The sequence below is a fragment of the Temnothorax americanus genome, unplaced genomic scaffold (genome assembly GCF_048541705.1).
Source record: "Temnothorax americanus isolate GAGA-0224 unplaced genomic scaffold, ASM4854170v1 Scaffold65, whole genome shotgun sequence".
In the NCBI taxonomy this organism is placed as follows: Eukaryota; Metazoa; Arthropoda; class Insecta; order Hymenoptera; family Formicidae; genus Temnothorax; species Temnothorax americanus.
This window is the reverse complement of record NW_027509787.1, coordinates 655,890-669,190: the sequence shown is the minus strand read 5'-3', so window position 1 is coordinate 669,190 and position 13,301 is coordinate 655,890. Positions and strand designations below refer to the sequence as shown.

General features: G+C 34.4%; 1 protein-coding gene across 5 annotated transcripts in view; it reads left to right on the top strand.

Annotated features, from left to right (window-relative positions):
• Ocrl (Oculocerebrorenal syndrome of Lowe) overlaps nt 1–13,301 on the top strand; it is an 81,782-nt gene that overhangs the window by 50,541 nt on the left and 17,940 nt on the right. The gene's annotated exons all lie outside the window — the stretch shown is intronic.

Below are 13,301 nucleotides of genomic sequence, written 5' to 3'. Positions count from 1 at the left end.
CAATATTTTTTGTATTTTTTACATTCAATATTTAAGAGTACTTTGATATGCCAAAATTTCGAGTGAACCCTCAGCTTCAATTAGACAGTATCGAATTTTGTGTGATTGTTACTCTACAGTTGTTACATAACAATAAATAACGACAGGTCGCTTGTTGTCCGGGGCACGTTGTCACATCAAATGTAATTGCATGCAAAATGTAATCCAAACTGTATATAACGTAAATATCAATATATTATAGTGCGCTGCAATGTAAAAAAGTAAAATTCTTCACAGAAACATTTATTTTATTTCAAAAAAGTACAAAAAGCACGAAGTTTTTGTTTTAATCTAAATAGGCAAGAATTCCACTTGAATGCGCAACTTATTGATAAACATTTTTTCTTTTATAATTATGTCGGTGATTAAACAAAATATTTTTGAAAACTTATTTGTAAGAAAGTACATACGTAAAATTTGTTTCTTTACCATAGGGGTGATTGGAAAAATATAATATTCACCATTTTCGACTTGGCATAACCAAAACTTTCTGGAGTTTTTGAGACGCTTTTTGGAACAAATGCCCTTGATGATTTCTCTTGACCTGAATCTCGAGGCGGAGATGGGGTTTCTGCTGTATTTTCTAGTGATGCGATTTGTTGCTGCGGTGCATCAAACTTGTCACAATATCGATAAAGTGTTCGATAGTTGATTCCATATTCCTTGGCAACAGTTTGAGAACTGAACCTTTTTTCTCCTTCACATCGTTAACGGCAAGACGAATTACTTCGAGATCGACTACTCTCGCAGTTTTCCGTTTGTAGGAGCGCACCATATCTCAATTGCACCTATGACATTAAAATTTTTAAATTAACGTATTATTTTTGTAGTGACAACGTGCCCCATCAAATTTGTGACAACGTGCCCCGAGGGCATTTTTTTACTTCAAACAGCCTTATGTCCGACACGTTTGAGATATTCGTGTAAAGTTAGGTACTGCACGCGGTAGGTAAAAGTACATACTTTAAGATAATATAAAGGTCTATTCTGAAAAAACATAAGCTTCATGTCCAGTACGTTGAATATTAGACAATAAAATTTTACTTACGGTCGCAAAAAACTTTCAAGTTGATTTTACGTCAACACGGCTGGCGCAATCTTAAGACTGTAAACACACTAAAGATGGGCATACACTAACACGTTTTGGGAATGACGGGTGCGTGCCCCGGTCTACCCTATAGCATATTAACAAACATATACTGGGATATGAGAGCGTCAACGACTCGGGAATCGCTTATTCTACGCTGGGACCTGAACTTTGTGACGATAAAACCTTCAATCCACACGGTAAAGTCCGATTTTTAAAGTCTTTACACAATCCTTGATGTTTCATCTATCAAATGTTAGTTTTTCAAAGTCCTAAGTTGGCTAAGTGTGTACTAAACCAGTGATAATCTACCTCGGATCGACTTTCTCCATGAGGGTATAGGCTAAAAGAGGTCAACTTCTGAATAATATTACAAAAAAACTATACGGTCAATATTGCTCAAGTTTTGCAATTATTTGTGTGAAGTGTTTATGTAAATCATATAAAAAAATTAAGGCTTTAAGTTGGCTTTCGAGTAATAAAAGGCTTTATTGTTACAAAGTACTTTTACCTCGCGGATCGAATTGGCAGTGACAGACTTGACAACGCCGCAGCGCAACAGCTGATGCGAATCTAACCTCATTTTGCCTGACATCTATTTCTCTGTGCTATATAACTCCGGGACGGAGCTGAAGACACTAAATTTCTCTCATCCGAAAGAACTAATTTAAAAAAAATACATTTATTTTTACGTGAATTTTTGAAGAATTTTTAGTGCATCAAATTCTGGAAAATTGCAATAAGACAGTAATTCAGAGAAATTACATTTTTATAACTATTATTATTTTTATTTAGCAGATAACATCCTGTAATATCCCACAAAACAATTCTGCGTGAATTTTTGTAGATTTTTTAGTACATTTTATTTTGGAAAATGCAATGGGACAATAATTCAAGGAAATTACATTTTTAGAACTACTATTATTTTTTATTTAGCAGATAACATATTCTGTAATATCTCACAAAATACAATCATGTAGTATCAACTAAAATAAGATTAACACGAAGATTTTTTGGATAGACGCTTTCAATTCTTGACCCGTCAGTCCCTTTCCGCCAGGCTGTAATTTATGCTTATAATTTTCGAAATCTTTCTTGAATTTACACCATTCCTTTCAAGTGTTCCTATAATAACAAGTAATTACTATAAAATCAAATTTTCTCAATAAATCATGCTAAAAAAATCCACTTGTTACTAACCGATAACAACTTTGGTGTTGACTGTGTATGTTGGTTTCGAAAATTTCACATATCCTCTGACATAGCTGGCAAGTGATGTAAAAGATGCTGGCAAGTCCAATACGATCCTCTTTCGTTACATGCCGCAGCGATGTTGGAACGTTACATGACTTGCACCACATAACTCATCGGCGAAGTGCAAATCTATCAGTCGACGCCCAGTATTATTCTCTCAGCTATATAAAAAGAATAAATAGAATTAATAAGCACAGTTCAAGAAATTAAAGAAGTTATGTTGATAGGTATCGCATATTACATGTTTTATATATCTACCTGGTTTTCGATATGCCGTGTGTCTTCGTTTGTTAGCAACAAGAACATTCTCTATTGACTTGATTATCTTTTTGTACAAAATTGGCCTTTATATCGGTTCCGAGCCTCTTCAATCCGTCTGCATACCTACATACCGATAGTTTGTTTCTCGCCATTGAAGGGATGACCGGCTATTTGGCATTCCAACGGTGTCATCTCGCCGGGGAACATGCAGCCGGATGGCCCGGGAACCGCCGTACTGTCCCACTGTATATGCGGCAGCTTCTCGATATCGTCGTCCGGGTCGTCATAATTAAACGGCGGTTACGCGACGGCGATTACCTCTCACTTTTTCTCGTCTTCCTCGCCGTTCCTCCTCGGTCGCTCCTATCCTTCGCGCGGGCACGCTTCCGCGTCGAGGTAACGAGAGATCAACTCCTGACTCAGGTCGGTTGTTACTCCGATCTCCGTGTGCACGCTGAATATAACATATACGACGATGCGAAGATGCGCGAGAGTCGCACGTGTGCTCCCTCGCCGGGCGAGTATCCTGCAGTTCTCGCCGGATAATGCGAACGACCGCGGCTTCTCGACGATATTACTGCCCAATGTCGCGTTCTTCGCTTTTCGCGCTCACGAAACCGTTTCGTTGTCTGTCACTCGCCATAGCCGGTCACTGAAGCGCAACGCAACGTTGCCAAATGTATTTCCAAGAAGTCGTTTGACGCTCTAATATAAAGGTGCCTTTTCATGCTGACGCTCGACGCTCATTTTCAGCGAAAAGAAGGTCGCATGACCACACGTGACGCCGGCGTCAATTGAAATTCATGAAAAGGAAAACAGCGTCAAAATTTCGGCGTCTTCGCGCTGCTTTGGCTTTGACGTTTAAAGCTGAGGAAATCCAGCTTTCTTTGCTTGACGCTAGCGTCATATCGAAATCACGTGATCTCGCGATTCGCTGAAACTGGCTGAAACGAGCGTCCCATGAATTCGCACCTTAATAGTTAATATTCTATACACTAATAATTGACGATGAATATATTACGTAAGTAACATCTACAATTCATTATACTAATATTGCATATAATTCGGGATTGCTGTAATGACATTTATTTCAGTCGCATTTTTGACTCACAAGTAATGATCGAACCTCCTTAAATGTAAATTAAATCTTGTGAAATAAATTGTATAGATTTAATGTGAATTAAATCTATACAAACGCGTATATATATACAAAATTTCAGAAATAGATGAGAAATTTAAGATATTTTCACCATAAGAATAAAAAAAGTTAGAGCAACCACGGGCATTTCTAAAAAACTTCAAATTTAAAAAAAAAGAACCTTTTTACCGATTATTGCCAAATTCAATACCAACCTTCTTTAAATGATACTCTATCGATTAAAAAAAAATTAAGCCCGATATCTCAATATTTGCGGAAGTTAGAGCAACCACGGACATCAAATCATCACACACACACACACACATACATACAGACATTTTTTTTTAATGCAATATTTCGACGTTTTAGAACACTCTGAACATATTAGCATCAAAAACTCAAAAAAACAATGTTTTCTTTGGTTTCTTCTTCCCCTATTTCATATATAATTCTTTTAAATTTGGTTGATTAGACCCAACTTTATACGCAATCAAAGGTTCAAATACGAAATTTACGAAAACAAAGCTTTCTTTATGAGGAAGCAAAAGTTGTATAGATCAAGAAATACTTTTCTTTCAAGTTATATACATGTTTTATATTGACAACCACGTTTCTTAATAATAATCCATATACAGCACAAAATATTTTTAAAATATTTTTTAAATGTTTTTTAGGAATATATATATATTAAAATAACTTACAAAAATAGTTTTAGAATGTTTTTATGTCCGTCAGATCATGTCAGAAAAATATTTTCAAAAATATTTTTAAAAGATTGCAAATAAATATATTCAATATTATTTGTAAAATCTTTTAGAAGTATTGCTTCGAAAAATGAAATATGTTTAACCCAATCAGCAATAATTGTTTCATCATTGTTTGAAAGATTTTTTTAATATTTGAAAAATATACATCTTTACATCTTACTTTGGAAAATATTATTTTGTATATATATATATGGGTGTCAAAAATAAAAGTAACCACCCGAATAGGGGGGGTAGATTGGGTCAAACTGAAAAGAAAAGTCTCGTACCATTTTGCAAAATTCGCAATAGTTAACGAGTTATTAAATAAAACGTCTGAGCGAATGCGCGCACAAGGAGCGATAGAGGCGGGCCTCGGCGGCTTGCTGGGCTGGCACGGTGCCCGGCGCGCGGCGAGCGGTGGGGGTCGAGAGACGAGCGGCGAGCGGGGCGCGGCGCGGCGCGGCGAACGTCGAGCGACAGATGTTATACACTGCGACGAAAAAGTATTAGAGCCAGCCCATACTAAACTTACGATAATTCCTTCGCGTAAACGAGTGAATTATCGTAAGTTACTACAGAAGTAACGCGCTCGCGTAAATGTAGTAACAGTAGGTAGCACACGTATTGGCTATTGCATAGGCATTGCCGTAACGTCTTACGCCTTAGATAATATTAATTAGTTTAGCTTGAATTATGTGTAATAAAAACATTTAATTTTAGTAAATTTAATTATTTTGCATGTCAAAGTTTACGAGGTTTACCACAAGCCTTACTTTAACTTTTGTTTATGTTATAATAACTTTAATGGTGCGTGTCCACCTGCGAGTAAAACTCTCGAGAGTAGCTCTCGAGATTGATTCTCGCAAATGGACATATTCCTAAAGAGTACCTATAACGGAAAATGAATCGCAGCTCTCGGCGAGCGAACTTTTCAAGACCTATTCGCAAATCGACACGACGTTATTTTACTCTCGGAGATCAGCTCGCCAAGCTCGAACGCTGTTCGTATTTTGAGAGCTACATGATGACACAAAGGAACTTATTGAATAATGCGGAAATCATGAACCATTGTAGAATACTACTGTGACAGAAATAAAAGTTTTTTTAATTTTTATGTTTTGCAAATAAAGTGCGAAAAATTCATAATTTAAAAAGAATTAGATAAGAATATTTTTAATACATTCTCTGCTTATTACATGGTCAATAATTAGTAACACTTTAGTTTTACATATTTTGCACGTTTTAGTTACAGCGTTGAAATTAAATACATTTTTACATCGCAAATTAAGTACATTAAAAAAAAAATTATTTAATATTTACATGTAAAAATCTAACATCAAGATATTTCGCAAACAGAAAACTAAATAATAATATCGCACTATGTATTCCACTTCACAATTTGTAAGTCTGTAGAAATTTTTAATTGTTGGGAATCTTCAATCTTAAGCTCTCTAATTTAGAGCAGATCCGACACCTGCGATCAATCCATTGCTTGACCCAGAAGGTCTTTTTATTGTTTCAACGGCACTATAGCTCAAGTTCAAGCCATAGCCTCCTGAAGTTCGGCCTGGATAAAATCCGAGGCCTCCCTTCTGCTTTCTTAGAGATACATTCTCGGCGGGTTGCCATTAACCCTTCCGAGAGGTGGCGATCAAATAAAAACCGCGGACAATTTTCGGTCGGATTTGAACTCGGATCTTCATCTCGTTAGAGCAGCGCATGTCTTTCTGCGCCATGATCGCCCTTTTCTTTTTTAAAATAATGCTAGTCACTATAGCAGTCGCAAGTTTTTTCGTTTACGCGACATTATGATGTCACCACTCTCAGACATCAACTAAAAAAATACGTAAGTGGATACGGTTTTGAGAGAACTCTCCGAAAAAATACTCTTCGGATTCTCGCGAGATGCTCGCGAGAATACAATGTCAGAAAAATTACTTTCAAATGGACAGTGTCAGAATAACTCTCGAGAGATATTCTCGAGAGTTTTAAGGCGTGTCCACCTGCGAGTAAAACTCTCCAAAGTAGCTCTCGAGTTATTCTGACACTGTCCATTTGAGAGTAATTTTTCTAACATTGTACTCTTGCGAGCATCTCGTGAGAATCCAGAGAGTATTCTTTCGGACAGTTCTCTCAAAACTGTGTCCACTTACGTACTTTTTTAGTCGATCTCTGAGAGTGGTGACATTATAATGTCTCGTAAACGAAGAGACTTGCGGCTACTATAGTGGCTAGCATTATTTTAAAAAGAAAAAGGTTGTTAAATAACAACAAAAAGACCTTCTGGGTCAAGCAATGGATTGATCGCAGGTGTCGGATCTGCTCTAAATTAGAGAGCTTAAGATTGAAGATTCCCAACAATTAAAAATTTCTACAGACTTACAAATTGTGAAGTGGAATACATAGTGCGATATTATTATTTAGTTTTCTGTTTGCGAAATATCTTGATGTTAGATTTTTACATGTAAATATTAAATAATTTTTTTTTTAATGTACTTAATTTGCGATGTAAAAATGTATTTAATTTCAACGCTGTAACTAAAACGTGCAAAATATGTAAAACTAAAGTGTTACTAATTATTGACCATGTAATAAGCAGAGAATGTATTAAAAATATTCTTATCTAATTCTTTTTAAATTATGAATTTTTCGCACTTTATTTGCAAAACATAAAAATTAAAAAAACTTTTATTTCTGTCACAGTAGTATTCTACAATGGTTCATGATTTCCGCATTATTCAATAAGTTCCTTTGTGTCATCATGTAGCTCTCAAAATACGAACAGCGTTCGAGCTTGGCGAGCTGATCTCCGAGAGTAAAATAACGTCGTGTCGATTTGCGAATAGGTCTTGAAAAGTTCGCTCGCCGAGAGCTGCGATTCATTCTCCGTTATAGGTACTCTTTAGGAATATGTCCATTTGCGAGAATCAATCTCGAGAGCTACTCTCGAGAGTTTTACTCGCAGGTGGACACGCACCATTAAAGTTATTATAACATAAACAAAAGTTAAAGTAAGGCTTGTGGTAAACCTCGTAAACTTTGACATGCAAAATAATTAAATTTACTAAAATTAAATGTTTTTATTACACATAATTCAAGCTAAACTAATTAATATTATCTAAGGCGTAAGACGTTACGGCAATGCCTATGCAATAGCCAATACGTGTGCTACCTACTGTTACTTACGTTTACGCGAGCGCGTTACTTCTGTAGTAACTTACGATAATTCACTCGTTTACGCGGAGTAAATTATTGTAAGTTACTACAAAATCCCGTTTACGCGAAGGAATTATCGTAAGTTTAGTATGGGCTGGCTCTAATACTTTTTCGTCGCAGTGTATAACATCTGTCGCTCGACGTTCGCCGCGCCACGCCGCGCCCCGCTCGCCGCTCGTCTCTCGACCCCCGCCGCTCGCCGCGCGCCGGGCACCGTGCCAGCCCAGCCAGCCGCCGAGGCCCGCCTCTATTGCTCCTTGTGCGCGCATTCGCTCAGACGTTTTATTTAATAACTCGTTAACTATTGCGAATTTTGCAAAATGGTACAAGACTTTTCTTTTCAGTTTGACCCAATCTACCCCCTCTATTCGGGTGGTTACTTTTATTTTTGACACCCTTTGTCTTACGTTGTATTACTAGCAAAGATATGTCTTGCGAATGTCATGATTTTGGTTCGCCGGAGGCCTGCTTATATTAGAGTTCCTATAAATGATTCAGCCAAGAAGTAAGTGGGAGTGAGGCAAGGCTATAACGGTGTCCTAACTTTTATTATAGGTACTCTAGCTTATATTAGCCCGCAACTGAAATTTACTTACGAGTTAGTCTTGCGCTACCATGCATCTTTCTTTCAGGGTGCGGTTACATGTTCTGATATTTTCCGGGTAACGCGTATCGCGTAACCAATCAGAAGCGCGAATATGCGAAACGCTTCTAATTGGTTACGCGGTTACGCATTACGCGGAAAATACATGCCATGTCTAGCCTTAATTAAGTCCCTTGCACAATGCCAGGCAACAGGCAATAGGAACAGTAAAGGCTGATTTATAGAGGCCGTAACCGTTGATTTAAGTCGTAATCTTTAAGAAATTGACCAATCACAGTCGAATATGTGAGAAGAACCTAGCCAAAAAATCGTTATAATTACAATCTAAAAAATTCGAATGCTATGATTGGTTGGCAACAGGCAATAGGCACAGAATTTCCAACGTGACGGAAACTCTGTGTCTATTGCCTGTGTCACTGTTTATTTTGCATTTATACTGAGAGAACAGTATATTAATAGTTAATATACATGCTTTGTCGTTAATGTAAGAATTTTTTATGTCCGTCCCTAATAAGAATTTCTTCATAATTAATATATGCTATATTGCGTATCACTGAATATAACTACATTTATCAGTATAAAAATAATATTACTACATACCGCAGTCCGTGCTTTATTACAAAATCACGCAAATTGCTTATAAATTTGAGTATATTTACGTTTGCTTTTCAAGTATTATCCACAAAATTTTTATTATTAATTACGAATAGATGGTTACGTTGACGTTAATGCACGTATATTAATAGTTAATATACGAGCTCTTTTCCAGAATTTTAGTATTTTTATAGGTACTTTTTTATTATTTACATTTTCTTTTCAAGTATTATTTACTAAATTTTTAAGATTATCCACGAACAAATGGTTATATTGGTTATGTTCACATAAATGCACATATATTAATAGTTAATATACGAGTGCTTTACCAGAATTTTAGTATTTTCATAGGTACTTTTTTATTATTAATTATTAAATATTGTTATGTTAATAACTAATTTATCATAGCAACAAATTTTCGTACAAATTCACATATATTAGATGATACGTGTGTTCTTGTCAGGAATTTCATTATTTTTTTGTAAAATTATCTAAAAATTCAAATGACTTATTTTGATAAAGGCTTCTTAATAATATTTATAAATAGAAGCCTTTGTCAAAATAAGTCATTTGGATTTTTATAGATAATTTTACAAAAAAATAATGAAATTCCTGACAAGAACACACGTATCATCATATGTAAGTTATATATATTCAATAAAGTAATACAGAATATATATGTTATAAAATATCTATTTATTTATACATATTTTAGTGTACATATATACAGAGTGAATTATTTTTAATAAAATAATAAAGAATGCATGTTATACAATATCTATTTATGCTAACGCTTATACATATCTTTCCATAAGTTATATAATTATATAAATTTATACTTATATCTAGTAAGTTAATCTTGGTTCATGTTGCTTATATATTGATTACCATCGCCGCCTTTATGAATAATTGTAGGCAATGTGTGTATAATTGTTTAATATTAATTATATTATATTCTTGTGTAGTTATAATTTGTCAATGACATAAGCCTCATAGTGCTTATTTATGCCATGACATTGCAACAGCATATAAATTATAAAAATATCGTCATCGCCATTATACAAAATATGCTTTATTAAACCAAAAATAGGATTACCATATGAATCACGGTCTATTTGAATAACTAATTTTGGTTTGAAAAGAATATTATTAACTTTTATCCAAGATACTTCAGCACTGTAATTCGGAATGTTTTCAAGATTTAAATGTAAATAAGTTTTATAACGTAGTGTAGGACCAAGAACAATGACATCATTCAAACCCTTTTGCAATACAAAACGATACGACAATTTTAATTGATGTTTAATGGCTAATGTGTGAACAATGTTCTTCCTTGATGTAACAACATTAGCTATTGTTTTGCTGATTTTATGAAAGGCTTCAAATCTGATGGAGGATAAATGTGACAATGGTCCAACAGATGCAATTAATCGTGCATAATGGATAAGAAAATGGTGCTTGGGTTTTAATGTAGTATTGAAAAGTTTCATGTACATTGCATGATGCTTTTGAACTAAATACTTAAGATATTTAATCTCTTGTAAACTTATTTCTTTCTTATAAATTAAATGAACAATATTATAAAGCAATAAATAGAATTCTCAAACTTCATCATCAGGTTCAATTAAATCGCCCACAATCAAGGTAAAATAAGTGACAAAAGCATGCATTTCTGCACAGGACATTATTATTACTTTTTTTTTCATATGGTTCATATTAATTGGTGGAATTAAATTTCCAATATCAACACCATTATAGTAATCAAAGTATTTAATCCGATTGTTTAAAGTATTTATATCAAAATATCGTTTAATATTCATAAAATAATACAAAATTTCAGCCATTTCATATCTACATATTCCCTCCATCAAATCGTGCATTACATCGCAAGTTACATTAATAGTATTATGATAAGAAGGAAGAACATTCCACACACATTCTTCTTTTATTCCGTAACACATATCATTCAAGTGCATGTTATAATTAGATGGGTTTCGAATTGTATGTTCTTGTTCATCGATCATTTTTTTTGTTTCGTTTTTTTCAGAAAAGCATATACGACAAAAATATGTTGAAGAAAAACTTTCTTGAAAGCCTATCAAAGAATTAATACCTAAGTTATCACCCAGCAAAAATGGTGCTATAAAGTAAATTTGTTTTAGTCCCTCGTCGGTATTAATAGTGATTCCTTCAGTTTCTAAATGTAATAACTCGTTTATAAAAGGATATTGATATATTAACATTTTTTTGTAGTAATTCAGAATTAACCTTATCAAAAAGATTTGTAAATAGCTGAGAAGTATCTTTTATAATATTTTGAATAGCAACGAGGAATTGCATTATTATTGTAAAGCTTCGAAATAAAATGTAAAACAAGCATATCATTTGTATTCTGATGTAATGATAATACTGAGGGACTAAAACAAATTTCTGCAGATTGTTTAGAATCTGCCACATTATCTTCATTACAGAGACTAGTACTTTCAAGTTCAGATTTATCAAATTTCTTTGACACATTAGTATTTTTATCATTTTTAATAAAACAAGAATATAAATGTCGCTTTAAATCCTTAATCGAATTAAATGATCGATGACAATTGATTTGTCCACATAGAAATGAATCTTGAAACTTGTGAGTAGCATGCACATGATTTGTGCAACTGTTTTTTGAAGGAAAACTTCTATTGCAGTATTTGCAAAGCATGATTAAAATACATGCATGCAGAGAGAGAGAGAGAGAGAGAGAGAGAGAGAGAGAGAGAGAGAGAGAGAGAGAGAGAGAGAGAGGAGTCTGCCGAGTGCGAACACTCTGTGTACTATAAAAAAACAGGTGTCATGCATGAGCATGAAAAGGATCACGCCCCGGTGCAACGCATCCGTGGACAGTATAGTCCCGCTTTACCTTCGATGCCAAGCCTGTTCATCGGCGTGCTGTTCCACCAAGTCGACATTATTCGAAGCCATATCCTCTGGCACGTAAACCGCGATAGATAGAAACACGGTTTGTGAACTACCTATTCTATTAAGAAAACTCGTTTTTTTTCCTATTTTCTTTAGCATATAATCACAGTGATCTCTAAATCTAAGCCTATCGTCAATCATTATACCTAGGTATTTCATCATTTCGACACGCTCTATCTCAGTTCCATCTAAGCATGTCAACATAATATTACCTCTTAGCTCTTTTCTTACACTTCTAATTATCATATATTTCGTTTTCCCTGCATTCATTTTTAACTTATTTATATTCATCCATTTCTCTCTCTCTCTCTCTCTCTCTCTCTCTCTCTCTCTCTCTCTCTCTCTCTCTCTCTCTCTCTCTCTCTCTCTCTCTCTACTATAACAAACATCGAATTCATTTTCCTTTCTAGTTCTGCGCTACTTTCTCCCTCTACATATATTAAAGTATCATCGGCAAACATTTTTATCTTACACTCTTCTGGACAGACTTTGATTATATCATTTATGTAAAGTATAAATAACAAAGGTCCCAATACAGATCCCTGTGGAACTCCATATTCCGTTGCCATTAATTTTGACTATTTATTATTAAATCTCACCTTCTGAGTTCTATTTGTTAGATATGAATTAAACCATTCAAGAACCTTACCTCTGATTCCATATTGATATAATTTTCCTAGCAATCTTTCCCTATCTACTGTTTCAAACGCTCGCTTCAGATCCATGAAAATTACCCCCACCATTCTCCCTTCACTAACTATTAGTTTCCATTCGTCTATAACAGTTTGTATCGCTGTTTCACATGAATAGTGTTTTCTAAAGCCCGATTGATGTTCAGTTATAATACTATTATTTTCTAAATATATTTCAATTTGCTCTTTTACTACTAATTCTAACACTTTCTCAAATATAGGTAACACATTAATAGGCCTAAGTTCACTCGCCTTCTTGGCTTTATCTACTTTTGGAATCGGTATTATTGTAGACGTTTTCCAACTTTCTGGACAGCAACCATCTCTCAGAGAGTTATTTATTATATCAACAAATTCCTCTTTTATTACGCAAAACGTTGCTTTTAATATATCGCTAGTTATTCCCTCTTCCGTACCTTTCTTTTGTGGCAGTCTTTTAACAATTTTCTCTAGCTGTTCTATCGTGATATTCTCAAAATTTTCCATAATTTCCATATTTTCTATAGCATAAATTACCTGCGCCTTAGCATAAATTACCTTCTATAGCATATTTTACCTGCGCCTGTAGACTTATCCTCGATTATAGATTTTATTATACTATTAATACTCTGTATATAATATAAGTTAAATTTATCCGCTATATTGCATTTTGTTGTACTATAATCTATGTTATCTAATATTTCAAAATCTATATCTTCTATTTCTTTTG